Source organism: Gossypium raimondii, chromosome 4 (assembly GCF_025698545.1).
Source record: "Gossypium raimondii isolate GPD5lz chromosome 4, ASM2569854v1, whole genome shotgun sequence".
Lineage (NCBI taxonomy): Eukaryota > Viridiplantae > Streptophyta > Magnoliopsida > Malvales > Malvaceae > Gossypium > Gossypium raimondii.
The window spans coordinates 46662332-46684804 of NC_068568.1; the positions used below are offsets into that span (position 1 = coordinate 46662332).

The window sequence follows — 22473 nt, forward strand, 5'->3', positions numbered from 1 at the left end:
TTTTGGGTGACTTGACAAAAAAAAAAACCGCAAGTTCAAGTGTTAAAAAAGACGAAAAATAAATGAAGAGCTACAATGACTTCTTTTGTAAAGTTGGAAGGCCCAAAAAATTATTATGCCTAAATTTAATTCTCAATGTTTATATATTTTATTAATTTTAGTCTTATTTTTTAGCTAAATTTGGTCATTAATATTTCAAAAAGAGTTAACTCACTTTTTTTAACAAAAATATTGACTAAAACATTAACTTTTGTAACAATATTGGTATGGCAACCTGCATGACAATCCATGTGTACTACATGCTAACATAACAATATTTATCTTATATGTTACATCAACAAATAATTTAAAATTTATAAAATATTAAACAAATTAAAATTAAAGAATATAAAAGTTCATAAAATTTTAAAAATAGTATGAAGTACCGTGAATTGCCATATAATCTACAATGTTTAAAATTTAATGTTTTAGTCAGTTTTTCCATTAAAAAACAATTCAACTCTTTTGAAAGATTGATGGTCAAATTTTACTCTTTTAAAAGGTTGAAGGTCAAATTTAGTTTAAAAATAAAATAAGGGTCAAATTGACAAAAGAAATATAAAATATAAATGTTAAAGGCTAAGTTTTTTTAAGTTCAATACCAATGAAGTTTGGGTAATTGGGTTAATAAATACTTTAAGGTCATGGATTTAATATTGCTTTAAAATATCATTTGGTACCTAAGTTTGAATTTAATATTTAATTTGACACTTGAGGTTTTTTTTTTCAATTTGGTACTAGAATTTGGCTTCAATGTCCAATTTGGTACCTAAGCCAAATATCATGTGGCCCAACTAATATTTGGCATGTGTGCTCTAGTAAAAAAGAAAATAGGCACTTAATTGGGACATAAAAAGCTCAAATACTAAAATGAAAATTGAAGCCAAATTAAGGTACTTAACCAGGACAAAAAAATGTAACATCCCGTACTCAGCCCAATTGTCAAACCCAAGTAACAGGAAGCTACATCAAACATCAAAGCTTTACACATATACCAAGACTGCCTTTGATGTCGCGACACACTACTGGGGCTGAATCAGGAATCGAGCATACTGTCTTCAGTATCGCGACACAAGCACTAGATGTTGCGACACCGACTAAATTACACAGGTATCAATACATATGTCCTAGTTATCGATACCTCTGCATAATTCAACAAAAATAACATCAAACTAGAACATCTAACATACCAACTAATCATGCATTTATAAGCTCAAAGTTTAGCATCAAAATGATCCGGAAATACAACTCAAAGCATCAACAATAGTTTAAGCTAAGTAATACCAATAAACCAATGTCAAACGTCTATAAATTCTGTGAGTAGCAAGTCCAAGTAATCATCCCAAAACATCATGGCAGCATTCAAGCAACAAGTCTACTACATTGCCTTATTCCCACAGTTCAGAATAATACTATAATTCACCTACTCAAATGCTAAACTACTTAGATTAGTCCATTGGAAAATATTTCGCACCGCTCACACCGCAATGCTTAACAGCCTGCAAAGGTTTAAAAAGGAGTGGATGAGCTTAAACAAGCTCAGTGAATGATCAGAATAACTATTACGCAAACATGTCATCATGCATTAACAAAGCATTCATATAGCCCAATTACAACATTTCCAACTTTAGCGTCATATTACTTAATCATGCATTATTCAAATGGTCGTTTACATAGAAGTCACAAACTCATTTAAGCTTATATCACATCACACATAATCACATTTAATGATAATTTGGCACTTGAGCTATGAAACATAAAAGTGGGCTCTATCACCATACATCGGATACATAGATCTCCAACACACCAAATGACTCGTAGAGTTGAACATATCCCAAAAGTGAAGCATATAGCTAAAACTCTCCAACACACCAACATATCCCAGTGAATGGAGCTTAGCTCACATTCCCTTATCTCTTCTAAAATGTCCCAGGCCTTAACACCCCCAAAACACAACATATATAGGTGAGTACTCACAATCCTATGGCATGTCAACTATATCCAACGATCTCAAAAATCACAAGGCCAAAATATTCGTTATTAAACACACATATTACTTACCATTTTTTGCACTTTTCACCACATATTCACATTATAAACACAACATAATCACTGTTATTTGGCACGTATAACATGCCCACAATCAACTCTTTCACAATAACCATCATAAGCTTATTTCACATGTTATAATATCATATCTTAATCCACAAATTCACAACACACAATCACATATTAAATCAATAGTATGAGAAAGCTTACACTCGGAATTTAGAGTAGAGGTTTAGGCTACTTCTAAATTCCCAATTAACGCAATTAATCGTGTCTACAAGTAGCGATTCCAAACACTCACCATTCACGCTTTCACCTAGACGCCGAAAGCTCAAACTATCTTTTCCTTACCTTTCTCTTTACTCGTAGAAGGTCTTAACGATTCCAAAGCTTCAACCAAATAATTCACACAACAACACAATCAACATTCAGCCAAGGACTCACCAAAATTATCTAAAAACATAGGCCTAAGCTAAATTCTCTTGAAATCGAAACTTTCGACATAACAAACTTGAAATTAAAATATCTTAATCTTTACTCATTCACATTACTTATAATCGATTTTAATAATCTAATTATATATTTAAGAATAATTCCCAACCTTCAAACTACTCAAAACTATGCAAATTCATGGATCCAAAATTTTGACATATAATGGAATTTTGGTGTATGACAAAAAAAACTCAAGTATGAAATTAAAAAAAAGTACGTACTAAAGTGAAAATCAAATCCAAACTTAGATACCAAATTGAGACAAAAAAAATTGAGGTGCCAAATTGAACATTGAAGCCAAAATAAAGTATCAAATAGTATATTTATCATTTATGACTTGTTTGGTTTCTCATGTAAGAACATGAGGAAAAGACTCATTTATTCTATATGTATTACAATAGTTAGACATAAAATAAAGAATAGCTAGTGCAAATTTACACTTGAAATTAGAAAGATGAGTAAAAACTCTAGTAAAAAAAATGCATCTTCAAAATAAGCAGAAAATTTTCCTTTTTTCTCGAAACAAGCCATGTGAGTGGCTAAAAATTACCAATTGAAATTAGTCTATCACTAACTCATATAGTAAAACATGGTGAAGTACCCTGGGCTTCCAACGAGTTTCAAATTTGAGAAAGCACTTGGGTATTCCACTTTTTCATAAAAGGGTCACCAAAGATACATTCCGCTTTATTGTTGAGAAAGTTCGTGAGCAGTTAATGGATGGGATGTTAGAGTTATTTCGTTACCGAATTGTGTTATGCTTGCTAAGTCAGTGTTATTCTCAATCTCTTCTTATTACATGCGAATTACTAAGATCCCTATAGACATTTGTATGGAAATCGAGAACATTGTTAGAAGCTTTATTTGAGGGGGTATTGATTCGAAGAAGCCAACTCCTGTGTCTTGGAACCCATGTTGCCAAAACCCTATGAGCATGAGGTTTAGGCATTCGAAAATTGAATGTGAATAACCATTCTTTCCTAATGAAATTAGGCTTCACAATTTTGACCAACAAATAAGCTTTATGGGTTCGAATTTTGCAATCTAAATATAACATGGTGGAAACATGTCCAGCCAGTATTAATCAACCAGTTGCTTCTCATGTTTGGCAGTCCATTGCAAGGGTTTGAGATGATATTATGTGCAACATTCATTCATCAATTGGCAATGGGTGTAGCACTAAATTTTGGAAGGATGTTTAGGGTACTTGTCTATATCATGGGGTTAGAACTTTAGTTTCGCAATCTATGCGACCTTAGGTGATTTCTTTTCTTCAAATTTGCCTAAGTCAACCAATCTCTCACAAAGTGAGAATTCTTGATAAAATTCTCCAACGCACTGAAAATAAAGTGGAAGCAACTCAAAACAAAAAAGTAACAAAAAAATAGAAAAGTCACAAGAAAGAAAAAGCACGTCAAGTGTTTGAGTAAATGCTCTCAATAGTATTCAATTACTATGAAGAATTACAATTGAGTGATTAAAAATGAGGGGGGAGGCCTCTATTTATATTTAAACTCCCCAAAATCCCATGGTACAAATTAAATTACATTGACGATCAAGATTACAGCCTACTTAAAATTGAGATTCTTAAAGGTTTTACACAATCCCTTAATATTACATAATCAAGTTTTATCGAATTACACATCTTATAAGATTACTTGTCATATTTACCAAGGTAACTAATTTTCATTAAGTGTTTCACTAGACTACCAATGCTTCAAGTATATAGGCTTCTCCACGTGTTCTACGAATTGGGCCAGTTCAAATGGGTCGAATGAGCCCTATTTCATCAATTGACCTCCATGGGACGCTATTTGCGCATTCGTCATGGACTTCGTGTAACACCTTATAACACCCTTAACCCGTATTCGACGCCGGAATAGGGTTACAGAGTATTACTAGACTTATAACTCAAACCATCATACATTTCATGTTCAATTCTCAATCCAAACAAGAACTATTCAAAAATACAATCATATAGTCCCTAACACGAGCCCTAGAGGCCCAAAACAATCATTAGAAGTGATTCGAGACTAAACCAATAACTCAAGAAAGTTTTGAGAAAATATTAAAAAGTTTCAAGGTACAAGAGTCACACGCCCGTATACCTCAGTCGTGTCTCTCACAAGGCCAAGAGACATGCCCGTGTCTCAAGCCATATGGGCATTTGAAATGGGATCACATGCCGTGTCCCAGCCCGTTTTCGACCCCGTCTAACTCTCTAACTTGGCTCACACGGCCAGACCACACGCCCGTGTGTCAGGCCGTGTTCCTCATGAAATGGCCACACAGGCCCATGTTCAGGCCGTGCTAAAACTGGAGGGTATACTGACTTGTGCCACATGGCTAACCCACACGGCTGTGTGCTAGACCGTGTGAAGCCATTAACTTGCTTTTTGAATAGTATTAGGGGACACACGGCCGTGTACCACGGCCCTGTGTCACACACGGCCGAGACACATGCCCGTGTGGACAAAAATAGGCTATTTTCCAAGCCATATTCCTCACCCAAAGTGGTGCCAACCTAAACTCAACAATGTACATACAACCATGCCATAAATAGCCACTTCAAGCACACCAATACCAAGTTTATACCATACACAAACCATACATACAACATGATATCCATAAGCACATTCATTTGACCACTTTTAAACATACCAAAGATATTTGTAAAGTATAACTAAATGGTCAATTACATGCTTTAGACCTTATGCCTAACTTAGCATACATGCTCATCTCAATTCCAACCATTTGCTACACAAGATACCAATCCTTAACAAGGCATCCACAAAGCCGCTATACACAACATATCAAAAGGCCATATATATACATACTTACATATCAAAACATATATCATTCTCAAGCCAACTCACTTGGCTAATTATACAACCAACATATAGGCTACCTTAACCAAAACACCTATACGTGCCATTTAACCCAAAATATACAAAGTCTAAAATACCAAAATGTGAGTTTGATAGTGTGACGCGATCTCCGATGACTTCCGAATCAAGTGAGCTTCTGATTCACTATAAAACTCTGAAACATAAACCGAGTAAGCAATTAAGCATAGTAAGTTTGTATGACTACTAAAAAAAACCTTCCAAAGCATCCACAATTTAACTTACCAAAATTAATACACAGAAAATTTACAATTCAGTTCAAAGCTTATCACATAATCGTAATTAGGTTAATGTTGTATAGCTACCTCCACTATGAATTATTTTTTGTAATTCTTGCGAATACCTACACTGATTTACTTTAACTCGAATCACCTCATATTATTAATGAGCTCATTGGATTATTTAAATATCGATGAATGCACTTACCTCATTATTCTGAAACCGAGATTGGCTTACAGATATGAGTACATTGTTTTCCTTGTGCTATAGTCCAACTATGGTCTTTTACGCGAAATGCCATGGCCCTACCATGGTCTTACATTCGTAGTGCCATAACCCAGTTATGGTCTTATCATGAGAATGCCATAGCCCAACTATGGTCTTACATAATAATGTTGCCATGGTCAAACCATAGTCTTATCCGTAAATTCCTCATTTGCATAAAACATTTGTACTAAATCCTGCGATGCACCTGTTTGAACATTTAATTCCATTTCAAAGTTCAACAATAGATATGTACAAGTGCATAATATCATTCATCAATTAAATAAATAAACATTAAATGTTTAATTGTACGAACTAACCTCGTAATTGTACGGATTAAATCGATCGATCAATCTACCACTTTATCTTTGCCTCGATTTATGTCTAAATGTTGCTTTTCTTGATCTATATAATCAAATTTAACTAATTCAATGCTTATTCTATTCAATTCAATCCAATTTCATATTAGTGAAAAATTACCATTTTACCCCTATACTTTTAACTTTTTTACAAATTAGTTCCTAGGCTCGTAAAACAAAATTTATGCAATTTCATCCATATCAAAGCCTAACCGAATTATCTAGGTGCTCATAGAAGCCCATATAAGCCCTAATTTCACACATATAACTCAAAATCTTCATACTTCACAAATTAACCCCTAATTGAATTTTATGTCAAAAATCACTTAACAAAAAGTATTTAACACCCAACCAATTTTCATTTTATTCCATTAAAATTTTAAAAAAACTATCATGCTTTCTTGGAAAAGCCCTAGCGTTTCAACCATTTTTCAAATTAGTCCCCTATTTAGCTAGCTTAAGCTATAAGGGTTCCAAAAACATAACAATCAACAAAAACAAACACCAATTTCACTTACATGCAAGGGACTTTGCGGCTGAAAAATTCAAGCTTTCCAAGCTCTTAGTTTGATGGTATTTTTGGTTGAAAAAGAAAGAAGAAGATGGCCACTTTGTTTTTATTTTATTTACTTTAACATTAGTCAACAATTTACTAACGCCTTACCAACTTTGACTATTTATGATTTCACCCCATGTACATCCACTACCTTCTTTAATGGTCTAATTACTCAATAAGGACCTGTAATTTAACATTCTATATCTATTTAATACCTTTACTAATAGAACACAACTTTCGCACTTTATGCGATTTAGTCCTTTTTCACAAATTGAGCAAACAAACGTTAAAATTTCTTAACGAAATTTTTATACCATACTTGTAGCATGTTGTAGACCACATAAAAAATATTAAATAAAATTTTTGACTCCAAATTTGTGGTCCTAAAACCACTGTTTCGATTTCACTGTAAATAGGCCGTTACAACTCTCCCCCTTAGGACTTTCAAATTTGTGGTCCTAAAACCACTGTTTCGATTTTACTGTAAATGGGCCGTTATAACTCTCCCCCCTTAGGACTTTTCGTCCTCGAAAATTTTACCGAAAAATAGGTTAGGGTATTATTTTCTCAAAGTTTCCTCGGGTTCCCAAGTGGCCTCTTCAATCCCATGACGATGCAAAAGAACTTTCACTAAGGGTATTCTTTTATTTCTCAATTTATTGACCTTATATGCCAAAATTCAGATCGGTTCTTCCATATATGATATGTTTGGTTGAATCTCAACCTCGGTTGGAGAAATTATAAGCGAAGGGTCCAATCAGTACTGTCGTACCATAGATACATGGAATACATTATTAATCTTTTCCAACTTAGACGGTAACTCAAGTTGATAAGCTACTGGCCCAATTCTCTTGATAATCTCATACGGTCCAATAAATCGTGGACTCAACTTTCCTTTGCAACCAAATCGAAGAATTCTTTTCCAAGGAAATACTTTCAAAAACACTTTATTGCCAACCTGAAATTCAATATCTTTATGCTTCAAATTCGCGTAAGATTTCAGTTGATCTGAAGCAGCTTTTAAGCTGTCGCGAATCACTTTCAGCTTCTCTTCGATTTCTCGGATCAAGTCAACCCCGTGTATCTTTTTCTCACCAAGCTCAGTCTAATACAATGGAGTTCGACATTTTCGACCATACAAAGCTTCATACGATGCCATCTTAATACTCGATTGAAAACTATTATTATACGTGAATTCAACCAAAGGTAAATATTTTTCCCAATTACCTTCGAACTCCAAAACACAACAACGAAGCATATCCTCGAGAATTTGAATCACTCTCTCAGACTGACCATCGGTTTGGGGATATTATTATTAGCCCCGAAGGTACTTGGTGTTTAGCTTTGACTTGCTAACAAGTCAATCATTTCGACATAAACTCAGAAATGTCACATTTTATACCCGTCCATCAGTACATTTGTTTCAAATCACTACACATCTTAGTACTTTCCGATGGAACAGACAAGCTACCACTGTGCACTTCTGAAACTCTACCTCGGAATAATAAGCAATCAACGGATTTGATCTGAAACTCTGAATCAAAAATCGACTCACACTGTACTCTTTTAGCTTGCAATTTGCTATCTCATTTTTTATCTTCACAAATTTGTTGTAAGAACATCGGTCTAGCTTTTAATTCAGGTAAAATCGAATCATCATTGGACAAGCTCAATCGCACATTCATTGCTCACAATGCAAATAAAGATTTTCTACTCAAGGTATCTGCTACTACATTCGCTTTCCCCGGGTGATAATCACCAATTCATAATCTTTCAACAACTCGAGCCATCTTCGTTGTCACAAATTCAAAAATTTCTGAGTCATTAAATACTTCAAACTCTTGTGGTCGGTAAAGATATGGCACTTTTCACTGTATAAATGATGTCACCAAATTTTCAATGCGAAAACAATAGCGGCCAACTCTAAGTCGTACGTCAGATAATTCTTTTTGTGCGGTTTCAATTGCTTGGAAACATAAGCTATCACTTTTCCCTCTTCCATCAAAACACAACCTAAACCACTCAATGACGCGTCGCTGAAAATCACAAACTCTTTACCCGACTTAGGTTGAACCAGAACTGGTGCCTCAGTTAACAATGTTTTCAACTGCTCAAAACTCTATTGACATTTTTTAGACCACACGAATTTCACATCTTTTTTGTAATTACCGAGTCATTGGTGTAGCTATAATAGAGAAACCTTTAAAAAATCTCCAACAATAGCCTGCTAAACCCAGAAAGATTCTGACTTCGAATATGTTTCTCCGTGGTTTCCAGTCAACAATTGCTGAAATTTTGCTCGAATCAACTCTAATGCCTTCAGCCGAAACAATGTGTCCCAAAAATCCAACTTCTCGGAGCCAAAACTTGCACTTGCTAGATTTAGCAAATAGTTGCTTATCTTTCAACGTTTGTAACACAATCCTCAAGTGCTCAGCATGTTCAGACTCATCTCGCGAATAGATCAGAATATCTTCAATGAATACAACCATGAATCTGTCTAAATAAGGTCTAAAAATTATATTCATCAAATCCATAAAAACTGCAGGAGCATTAGTTAATCCAAATGGCATAACAAGAAATTCATAATGTCCATACCAAGTCCTAAATGTAGTTTTCGACATATCAGAGTCTTTAACCCTCAACTGATAATAGTCGGATCATAAATCAATCTTTGAAAATACTACTACTCCTTTCAACTGATTGAACAAATCATCAGTCCTCGACAAATGATGCTTATTCTTAATCGTAACCTTATTAAGCTCTCGATAGTAGATACACAATCTCATTGATCCATTTTTCTTTCTTACAAATAATACCAGTGCACCCCAAGGCGAAAAACTCGATCGTGCAAAACCTCTATCTGTTAACTCCTGCAACTGAGCTTTCAATTTTTTCAAGTCGGTCAAAGCCATTCTGGACGGAGCTATCGATATTGGTGATGTTCCCGGTACTAACTCAATAGTGAACTCGACCTCTCTGATCAGTGGTAACCTAGGTAACTCTTCCGGAAACACATCTGGAACCACTGGTACTGATTCAATCTTCGATTCAGGCACTTTTCTATCGAGCACGTACGCAAGGTAAGCATCACAACACTTCCTCACATATTTCTATACTAGCATAGCCAATATCACAATAGGCAAACTATTAAAATTATCGGATTCGATACGAAGAGTATCACCGTTCTAACATTTTAATATAATGGTCTTTCATCTACAATTCACAATCGTATCATGCATTGTCAGCCAATCCATACCGAATATCGCATCAAACTCGTCAAACGGTAAAATCATCAAATCGGCCGAAAAAGTGTAACCCCGAGTCATCAAAGGACAATTCTTGCAGACTTTATCAATTAATACATACTGACATAAGGGGTTCGATACTTTAACCATAAATTCAGTGGACTCGACATGTAAACTCTTACTAGACACTAACTTTGTACATACATAAGAATGAGTTGATCCCGGATCAATCAAAGCAATTACATCAGTGTTACAAAGAGAAAATGTACCAGTGATAACATCTGGTGCCGATGCATCCTCTCGAACGCGAATGGCATAAGCTTTAGTTGGTGCTCATGCCTCAGATCTTACAGTAGAGTCTCTCGTTGTACCTCAACTACCACTCATATTTCAGTATTTTGGGGTGGTCGCCCTCTAGCAAATGTATTGCTCGGTCGAGCGGTCTGAAGTTTGTCTTTCTCAGATAATTCAGGGCAGTCACGAATGAAATGCTCAAGCGAGCCACATCTAAAACAGGCTCTGTCAATCAATTGACATTCTTTAAAATGTCGTCTTCCACATCGCTGACATTCTTGTCTATTGGCTTTAACACTACCAACGCTTGTTATTGAAGTGGCTTCATTTTTTGAACCTACGTATTGTTTACCACGGTCTAGGTTAGAATATCCCACTAAAGCGGTTGAACGATTGTGGAAATCCTTTGATTTCTTTGACAATGAGTGATAAGATTTTCCCGTCTTTCTTGAATCTTTAGCCTCAGAATCGACTATTTTCTTTTCTTTACCAAGCTCTTCAGCTTTGCAAGCTCTATCGACCAAGACAACAAACTCTTTCAATTCTGGAATTTTGACTAAAAGCTTAATGTCTTCATTCAAACTATCTACGAATCGCTTACACATGATTTCTTCAATAGAAACACACTTCCGAGCATACATACTTAATCTTACAAATTCTCTTTCGTACTTTGTCACAGTCAAACGGCCTTGTTTCAATTCTAGAAACTCTTTATGCTTTTGATTTAGAAACCATTGACTTATGTATTTCTTCCTAAACTCAGCTTGAAAGAATTCTCACGTGACTCATTCTCTCGGTACTACCGATATCAAGGTGTTCCACCACTGATAGGCAGTATCTCTCAGAATTGATACAGCACATTTAAGATATTTTGCCGGTGTACAAGACAGATCATCAAAAACTCGAATTGTATTCTTAAGCCAAAACTCGGCTCTCGAGATCATCATCAACTATAGCTCTAAACTCTTCAGCCCCGTACTTTCAAATTTTATCAACATGTGGTCTACTCATACGTAAAGGTTCCAAACCTTGAGGAGCTACGGGAACCTGTTAGGGAATAGGTGGCGGTTGTTGAATAGCCAAGTTCGTCCGTACAAACTTGGTGTACCATTCGCTCATCATTTGGAAGAAGGTTTCCTTAGCTTCTCCTCCATGACTCCCAGACGCATGTAAATAGTCAAATAATGTTACCCCCCAAACTGTGGCTGGCGCGTTATTTTTAACATCATCGAAATTTGCTCAATTTAGATCCATTACTATTAGAAAACACGATTTTAAACTGTTAAGAGATGTCACAATATCAAAGGTTAATAAATGGCATGTATAGCTAGACTCACACACACTGCGTTAGTCCTAGAATCAACTAAACCGTAGCTTTGATACCAATAAATGTAACACCCTTAACCCGTATACGATGCCAAAACAGTGTTACAGAGTATTACTGGACTTATAACTCAAACCATCATACATTTTGTGTTTAATTCTCAATCCAAACAAAAACCATTCAAATACAATCATATAGTCCCTAACACGAGCCCTAGAGGCCCAAAATAAGCATTAGAAGTGATTCGGGACTAAACTGATAACCCAGGAAAGTTTTGAAAAAATATTGAAAATTTTCAAAGTACAGAGGTCATACGTCTGTGTACCCCAACCGTGACTCTCACATGGCCAAGAGACACACCTGTGTCTCAGGCCGTATGCGCATTCGAAATGGGATCACATGGCCATGTCCCAACCCATGTCCGACCCCGTACAACTCTTTGACTTGGCTCACACGGCCAAACCACACTCCCGTGTGTCAAGCCGTGTGCCTCATGAAATGGCCATACACGCCCATATTCAGGTCATGTGCTCGGCTGTGCTAAAATTGGAGGGTATACTGACTTGTGCCACACGGCTAACCCACACGCTAGTGTGCTAGACCGTGTGAAGCCATTAACTTTGATTTTTGAATAGTATCAGGGGACACACGGCCGAGACACATGCCCGTGTCTCTGCCCGTGTGGACAAAAATAGGCTATTTTCCAAGCCATATTCCTCACCCAAAGTGGTGCCAACCTAAACTCAATAATGTACATACAACCATGGCATAAATAGGCACTTTAAGCAAACCAATATCAAGTTTATACCATACACAAACCACACATACAACATGATCTCCACAAGCACATTCATTTGACCACTTTTAAACATACCAAAGATAATTGTAAAGTATAACTAAATGGCCAATTACATGTTTTAAACCTTATGCCTAACTTAGCATACATGCTCATCTCAATTCCAACCATTTGTTACACAAGATACCAATCCACAACAAGGCATTCACAAAGCCACTATACATAACATATCAAAAGGCCATATATATACATACTTACATATCAAAACATATATCATTCTCAAGCCAACTCACTTAGCTAATTATACAACCAACATATAGGCTACCTTAACCAAAACACTTATACGTTCCATTTAACCCAAAATATACAAAGTTTAAAATACCAAAATGAGAGTTTGATAGTGTGACGCGATCTCCGACGACTTCCGAATCGAGTGAGCTTCCAATTCACTATAAAACACTGAAACATAAATCGAGTAAGTAATTAAGCTTAATAAGTTCGTATGAATATTAAAAAAACCTTCCAAAGCATCCACAATTTAACTTATCAAAATTAATACACAGGAAATTTACAATTCGACTCAAAGCTTATCACATAATCGTAATTAGGTTAATGTTGTATAGCTACCTCCACTATGAATTATTTTTTGTAATTCTTGCGAATACCTACACTGATTTACTTTAACTCGACTCAACTCGTATTATTACTGAGCTCATTGGATTATTTAAATATCGATGAATGCATTTACCTCATCATTCTGAATCTGAGATCGGCTTACGGATATGAGTACATTGTTTTCCTTGTGCCATAGTCCAACTATGGTCTTTTACGCGAAATGCCATGACCCTACCATGGTCTTACATTCGTAGTGCCATAACCCAGTTATAGTCTTATCATCAGAATGCCATAGCCCGGCTATGGTCTTACATACTAATGTTGCCATGGTCCAACCATGGTCTTATCCGTAAAATCCTCATTTGCATAAAACATTTATACTCAATCCTGCGATTTACTTGTTTGAACATTTAATTCCATTTCAAAGTTCAACAATAGATATGTACAAGTGCATAATATCATTCATCAATTAAATAAATAAACATTAAATGTTTAATTGTACGAACTTACCTCGTAATTGTACGGATTAAATCGATCGATCAATCTACCACTTTATCTTTGCCTCGATTTATGTCTAAATGTTGCTTTTCTTGATCTATATAATCAAATTTAACTAATTCAATGCTTATTCTATTCAATTCAATCCAGTTTCATATTAGGGAAAAATTACCATTTTACCCCTATACTTTTAACTTTTTTACAAATTAGTCCCTAGGCTCGTAAAACGAAATTTATGCAATTTCATCCACATCAAAGCTTAACTGAATTATCTAGGTGCTCATAGAAGCCCACATAAGCCCTAATTTCACACATATAACTCAAAATCTTCATACTTCACAAATTAACCCCTAATTGAATTTTATGTCAAAAATCACTTAACAAAAAGTGTTTAACACCCAAATTTTCATTTTATTCCATTAAAATTTTAAAAAAACTATCATGCTTTCTTGGAAAAACCCTAGCGTTTCAACCATTTTGCAAATTTGTCCCTATTTAGCTAGCTTAAGCTACAAGGGTTCCACAAAAATAACAATAAACAAAAACAAACACCAATTTCACTTACATGCAAGGGACTTTGCGGCTGAAAAATTCAAGCTTTCCAAGCTCTTAGTTTGATGGTATTTTTGGTTGAAAAAGAAAGAAGAAGATGGCCATTTTGTTTTTCTTTTATTTACTTTAACATTAGTCAACAATTTACTAACCCCTTACCAACTTTGACTATTTATGATTTCACCCCATGTACATCCACTACCTTCTTTAATGGTCTAATTACTCAATAAGGACCTGTAATTTAACATTCTATATCTATTTAATACCTTTAGCTAATAGAACACAACTTTCGCACTTTATGCGATTTAGTCCTTTTTCACAAATTTAGCAAACAAACGGTAAAATTTCTTAACGAAATTTTATACCATACTTCTAACATGTTTTATACCACATAAAAAATATTAAGTAAAACTTTTGACTCTGGATTTGTGGTCCCGAAACCACTATTCTGATTTCACTGAAAATGGGCCATTACACACCTAATTCCTGATCCGCTCACTGAGTCCAGGTTCTGGATGATAGAAATTCTAGATAACTGACTAACATTATTTAAAATTCACTTTCCAACAGATTAACTAAGCACAACAATTGATACTAATACATACATCTTTTAAAATTTCTACTTAACAATCTTATTTACAATTTTGACTGAAAATCTCAAATAATTTATGGTTTGGCTAAAACTCCAAGGCACAGCCTCTAGGAGCACTCCTTTATATGCAACTTTCGTTGTCAGAGCAACACCGACCCAAGTTAACTTTTTTCACATGCTACTAACTACATCACGCTTTCACAATATGTTTTTCAATAATATTCGAGTCTTATACAAGCTTATGAAAGCTCATATGCTAACTTGAGGTCGAATTAGGACCAAAATGAAAAGTTTGCAAACTATCGAGTTGATGTCACGATTGGGGCTTCCAGGTCATGATGCAACTTATTGTTGATTCCTCGTCACCACGTAATTTTTTGTTTCCAAAAGATCTAAAAGGTACCATTTTGCAACACCTAAACAAGCAAACCAATATCTCAATTATGTCATTTCAGCAAAGTTACGAGTTACATATACTCATTTCTAGCCTTTAGTATTACGTAAACATATATATTACACAGTTTACCAATTATACTTTGATACCAAGTCATTTAATCCAACCTATTATCATATTTTTAGAGGGTTTGTTGGTCATGGCATAGATGTACTTATTGGAAAAAGTGGTTTGTTAAGGTCAATGAGTTGTGTCAAGTTGTGTGTCTGTAATGTTGTTATGAAGTTTTATGTTAATTTGCTGCAAAGTATTAAGTAACAAATATAGTAAGTTTCATTAAAAGGTATTTTTATGTGGAGAATAGTATAAAGTTAGCACTTCAATGATAAGGAAGGCCCTGAATTGTTATTGTCTAAATATGATGGGTCCTACTAAGGGGGAGAGGTAATGTTGCTGTTGAGGGGAAGTAATTTTGATATGATGATGTTGAGCAAGAAGAAGCACCTTAGACCCAATAAGTGCCAACTTCTCCAGGCCCCAAGGTTATTCCCTATGACATTCATAAAATGATGATTGAGGATCTTACATCCTTTATTGAAGCCAATGATAGGCACATTACCAGACTCCTTATTGAAGCTAAGACTATGAAGAAGATCATAGATAGGCAAAAGCTTCTTTGTGCTAATCTAATATCCCTTCCTAATGAAAAATAAGTTGGCAATCTTGTTGATCAAAAAGGGGGGAAAAGAGAATAAGGGGAAGCTACTGGTGATAGGGGAGATTCATATTTTGCTTCAAATTCATTGATGTTACTGTTGCTTTTTGAAACTTATGGTTTTTGGAGGTTTGTTTCTTAATTTTGCTACTTCTAATAGTTGGATTTCATTTGGTCAATAAATGATGATTACTTTGGTTGCATATATTTTTCATGATTCATTATTGTTGGATTAAAAGGAAATATAATAAAAGGGAGCAAGTTGTTAATTTATGTTTAAGCTTCCTACTTTGTTTGTGTTTTGTTCAAAAAATTTCCAAATGAGGAGATTGTTGAAAATACAGAAAGACTAAATAAGTGTCTGAGGGAGTGCCCACTCTTTGACCAACTACGACAGATTAGGCTATTTCCATATTTGAGTTGTTGGCAATTTATTGAGCTAGATATTTTGGTTATATTGAGATTGTGGATCGTATCTAGCCCACTAATGAAGATCATATCACTTAAAGAAATGTATAAAGAGGGTTGGATCGAATCGATTCGAATCACACTTATCTAATCCCTTAGATAAGGAAGTTGGATTGGTTTGTAACATTAAAGACTTATATTTTATTTATTATATTTTATTCAACTTATCTACCAACCGTCCTTGTTTACCAATAATTCTTGTTTATCTTGTTTGCTATTATTATATTTTATTCAACTTATATAGTGATTGTTTTATAGAGATTGTTATAGATCTTCTCTATGTTAGCAAGTCTCGAACAACTCTATATAATAGAGAGACTTGTATAGGATTATGTTCGAGAATTGAGAGCACTTAATCTATTCAAGTGAGGAACATTATTTGTAAGAGTGCATTTGATTGTAAAACCTTTGGGTTGTGGTTTTACATGCTTAGTTCACAGGGGTGAATTTAGTGGCAAGGGTTCTAGTCTTTAAAGGCACAAAAGTGAGGAAATTGTCACTTGGGTCTCATAGATTTAGGGTCACTTGCTGTAAGTGTTTGAAGATAGTGGATACTTCTCACTGAATTAGACTCCGTGAGCTGCGTAAGCAAACTTTTTGTTATCTCCTATTATATTTCTGTTATCCCAGAGCTTGAAAAAATATCCACTCATTTAGTCACTTCTTCCAAACACTTTGCCTATGTCTCATAAACTATTTGAAATTTTATAAGTCATGTTTATATTGAAAAATAAATTATTGTGGTTATCAATGGTAAATATGGATGACATAAAGAGTAAAAAATTCCCTAGCCTACCGTCCACGCCATATGGTTAATAATATCATCCACAAGAAAATAAAATATCAGTGTTCAATCTTATATTATTTCACTCCAAGCCAAAAGCATATGTTAAGTTAAACCATAACCAAATAAGTCTCCCACAAAGCCTGCTTTATTCTATCAATATTTCACAAGACTTGACTTGCTTTGTATTATATCTGTCAAATTATGATGATAAAGAAAGCATGTATAATATATAGTGCAAAGGTGGAGAATGATTTATGTTACCTTTCCTCCTAACCCTTTTGTATTAACAATAAACAATATTTTGAAATTAACCTATCATTTAATTTAGGTTTTAGGTAATCTATATAACAGGGTCAAATTTAGAAAAAAAATTAAGGGTTAAAATTAAATTGTAATTTTTATGATAGTAAAAAAATAATTTCACCATTAATTAGTTTATATTTTTATAATTTTTAAAAGATTAAATCAAAATTTTATCATTTTTAAAAAGACTAAAATACAATTTTACATTTACTATTTAAAAACTTTTAAAACCAAGCCCCAGAGGTAAAGAGCCACCCCCAAACTGACCTCCACTATAAAAAGCTTGGGGTGGCAAGCCGGGATGAGGCACATCAAGGAAGCCAAAGCAGAGCATGAGAAACTAGAGAGGGAGGTGGTTGAGGCTGAGATTGGGCGAGAAAGGGAAAGGGTGACTGCAATTTTTTTTCTAGCACTAGAATGAAGGAAATTTTTCCTTAGTTTCACTATTAGCTTAGGTTTAGGCTAAAAGAATTTCAGACGTCGAAATAATTTATTAGTCGGAAATTATTAAATATTAATAAAAATTTTAAAAAAGCTCCACGTGGACATCCATCTTCCATTTTAATGGGAGTGATTAAAATACGAGTGACTAAATTACATACATTTTATTTTTTGTGTCTAAAATGATTTTTTTTTATAGTTGATTATAGTTTGTGTAGTTTACCTTTTAATTTTATACTCGAATGGAGTAAAAAAAAATGCATAATTAATGTGAATGAATCACATTTCATCACCAACTGTTTATTTTTTTTAGAGAGCACTTGCGGTGAGGGAGATTAGTTACGGCTACCAATGGTAAATATTGTGGTTTCGACCAAAAAAATGGAGTAAAACCTTGAAAGTTAAAATATACTCTAAGGTTTTATACACTTCATACATATAAAATCTAGTCCCTCTACTTTTATTTTCAAAAATTTTGTCCCTATACTTTTCGGGTTTAAGCTTTTAGGTCAAGTTGTACCACAATTAAAATTCTTATATTAAATTCATTGGCTTGACATTTCAAATTAAAAAAAACAGTTGGTAGTCGTATAACAATAAAATTAACATTGAAAATGTTTATGTGAATTTTTTCTTAAAAACACCTATTTGAACTCATCATTATAAAATAATACTTTTTTGTTGGCATGGTGTTCTTAAGAAAAATTGATGTAAGCATTCGATTAAAATACTTAATATCGTTAAGTTAACAATATTAAGTATTTAGACTAACTAATGACATTATAAAATAGAATGACCAAATTATGTCAAAATTAAAGTGTGTAAATCAAATATCAAGTTTCAACATACTATAGGAGCTAAAATTGAAGTTTGATCATTGTCTTATAATGTCAAAAAAGAAAGAAGACAAATCCAAAAGAAATGGAAATACATATGTTCGTCTTTGAGACCCTTGGGAAATTTAAATTATATATAAACACATAACATCTTAATTTAAAAGTTAATTATATTAGTTATTTGGACTTATTAATAACATTACAAAAATAAAAGGACCAAAGTATGGAGATTCAATCTCAAATTTAAGCATAGTAGAGGGATTAAATTGAAATTTAACCATTTTTCTAGGTCATTAGTTCCTTATTAGTTATATAGATGGGCTGCCATGGATGGACATTGTTGGTATTGTTTCTGGGCCTTAACCGCAAACTTGTATTGTATATATACTCATATGATCGCAAAAAGAGGAAGATGGCTTCAGCTGTATGGCAGGTAGTAGTAGTTGTCGTCGTCGTCGTCTTTCAAACCATAGCGCTGCACATATGTGCAAATATACCAATATCACCTAAGTTGATAATTCTCATGTACCTTTGCCGGAACATGTTCAACAGTCACAGCCTCTGAGTTCTGGTTTTGCTCTTGGATGCTGTTATTCTAATGCACAATCTCTCTGCTTAAAAATGATTATTCAGTTTCCTAACATCCTGTCTAATGAGATCATAACAAGTCCAAGACAAAAGGACTTATTAGTCTTAGCATACACATGATGGCTTTGCTTACATGACCCTTTTGCAAGTTTTTTACCATTTTGAGCAATCGGAGATTATTAATTAGGAATTACAGTAAAACTCAGTTATTACATACAACTATATGATTAAATAACTCGAACACAATTTTTAAACCTACAAATGATGGGAGAACACTGCTGCAGGAAGCATTTTACAAATTTATTACAAGCCAGAGGAAATACAAACATGACGCAGTCCTTACGTAACATAAACTACACGAACACTCGGAGTGAGATGATTGATTGTTAGGTCGTGACTTGAATTATATGGACGAAGACTTGAATTATATGGAGGAAGACTTGAATTATATGGAGGAAGCAGTTGGACATGGGGGAATGCATATATCAGTAATGCCTTCCAGCATCATCACTACAGTCTTGATGGAAGGACGAAGTGCAGGTTCATCTTGGATACACCAAAGTGCCACCATCACCATTCTTTCCAAGCTTTTCTTATCTACTTCTTCACCAAGCACAAGCTTATCCAACTTTTTTTCAACCAGACATTTATACACCAAAATCGACAGAATGATCTCCTCTGGGTTTGATACAGTGGTGTCCAAGTTTCGTCTGCAAAACACAGTTTCCAATAGCACAATTCCGTAACTGTAAACGTCAGCCTTCGCTGAGATTGGAACATTCTTATGCCATTCTGGGGCCATCTATCCTCTAGTTCCCCTCACTACTGTGAAGGTCCTTGTATGATCCCCCATCAACAGTTTTGCCAGCCCGAAGTCTGAAATTTTAGCTCTCCAATAATCATCCATCAATATGTTTTGCGGCTTTATGTCACAGTGAATGATTGGGGTCTCACACTCCTCATGTAAATAGAGGATTCCTCTAGCTACATCCAGGGCTATTCTTGTTCTTTCATCCCAATCAGGGCGCTGTCTTGACTTGAAAAGTAGATCAGCAAGGGAGCCATTGCCCATGTACTCGTACACCAACACCCTCTTGGAGTCCTCAGCACAGTATCCCAAAAGTCGAACTAAATTCTTGTGGTGAGCTCTGCCAATTGCTCGCATTTCTGCTTGGAACTCTCTTTCTCCTTCTTCCACTAACTTCTCCAATCGCTTTACTGCAATCAAATTTCTTCCTCTGTTTAAGGACCCTTTGTAGACTGCTCCAAAGGATCCCTTACCCAACTCTACTTTAAACCCATTCGTTGCTCTCTTGAGTTCATTGTATGAAAACGACGTCAACGTAAGCTCTCCGGTTAGGCCCAAATTTCCAATTTCCAACAGCCTTTTGTATCTTAGAACTCGAAATTTAAAAATGAATACACCAGAGATTGCAAGCAAAGCACATGAACATGCGACAAGACTGAAAGTTAAAAGAAGAATTTTCAGCGTCGGATCTTTCCGTTTGATTTGGGGCTTTAATTCATGGGAAACAGTACCATCATCTGCTTCTAGGCTTCTGATTCCCATCTTTAAGAAAACCGTGGAACTCACACCTTGTCGTCGTCGCAAATGCCATAGTGGAAGCTTTTGTTTCCTGCAAACTCCATCGCTAAACTTTGCTGCCTCACAATTACAGTCTTCCAAGCATGTTTGGCTGCAGGCACTCATGGACATTACCTCTTCACTGTAAAATATACCTGTAGTCCATTCTATATTTTGCAATTGAGTGATGTTATAAAGGGGTATATTGTCCTTCCCTCCTTTACAATGTGCTTCACTATAATTTCTCTTGCAGCCGAGGGTATTGCGTTGAGGATCGATAAAATCAGTGCCGGGAAGGCATGCACAGTAAGCTCTGTCATCATTAAACGTGCAATAGCTATTGATACCACAAAAGCCTATAATTTCACAGGAATCCTTCAACGCACGCGACACTCGGGAAGTTCGAAATCCACCACTTGGATCAAATTGATGAGTATATAACCGGAAATTTCCATCAACATCAAGGCTTGCACTGTGAACGATACCGTCGTTGCTGGTGGTGGTGGTGTTCTCGTTGTAGCTCACCTCTGTAACAAATCTAGAATTAATTTCTAGGTAGATGGAGGAATCAGTGTTGTTGATAAGTTGTAGGAAGCCTGTCGAGTTAAGAAATAATCGGAGTGAACGATTCACACCATCAGTATTTGTGGCCCAATAGGCAGTTGTAACAGCAAAATTGACGTCTAGAGGGTATAGAACTAGATTCCCATCTGGTTGCATACCTAGAAGAAACCTTCCGGATGAGTGATCATTTTCTGAAGAACAGGAGATCAACGACTGAGTAGTAGCCTGACCACCTAAAAGGGTATCTGTAGGATGCTCGAAACTCTCCCAAATGGTATGATTGACTGTGCTGTAGAGCACAAAATTGCCTGAATCTAGCATGGAGGCAGAGAAGACACTGACAGCCGAGTCATTTGGATAAAAAATAACTTTATTTTCTCCGCTCACACCGCTCGAAAGAAGCAAACCTTTCTCGTTTAGTGTCAGAGTAGCAGTTGCATGGAGCGGCGGGTCATCACGGTTTGCTGTCCATACAACTTTGTTATCTGTCTTTCTATTGCCCTCCAGCCAAACTCCAATTGAAAAGCCATTGCCTTGACTGTAAAAACCAAATGCGAAACTACCAGAAGGCGAAGCCAATGAGGTGGGTGGAGTTAAGGGGGAAAGCGAATATCCCAGCCCAATGGTGCCGTTTGAATGCTTGTCTTCAACTCCTCTAGCCACAAAGAAAGAAGACAGGAGCATGAGAAGAGACCACACTGCTGCCATAGGAATTATTGTATTTATTTCTGTCTTCTATTTTTGGAACCGATGAAGAAATTATTTTACAAGTACCCAAATTAAAAATGGCCGAGGTCTGGAATCAGGGTTTGCGCAGAAAAAGACAGGTAACCTGACTAAATTATTACATAAATCCTTCTCTCCACTTAAACTATACGTCTAATATCATCGTAGACATAAAGCAAGATTTCCAATTCTATAATTACACGTTATTTTATCTCTAAGTTAGATTTTTCTCTTTGACTTTTAATACTTTTAATTGAATTTAA

General features: G+C 35.2%; 1 protein-coding gene and 1 pseudogene across 2 annotated transcripts in view; both read right to left on the reverse strand.

The window, feature by feature from the left end:
- The window catches only part of LOC105779916 (G-type lectin S-receptor-like serine/threonine-protein kinase LECRK1), a 96022-nt gene that overhangs the window by 28755 nt on the left and 44794 nt on the right, over positions 1 to 22473 (reverse strand). The gene's annotated exons all lie outside the window — the stretch shown is intronic.
- On the reverse strand, positions 19510 to 22309 carry LOC105779406 (G-type lectin S-receptor-like serine/threonine-protein kinase LECRK1; annotated as a pseudogene).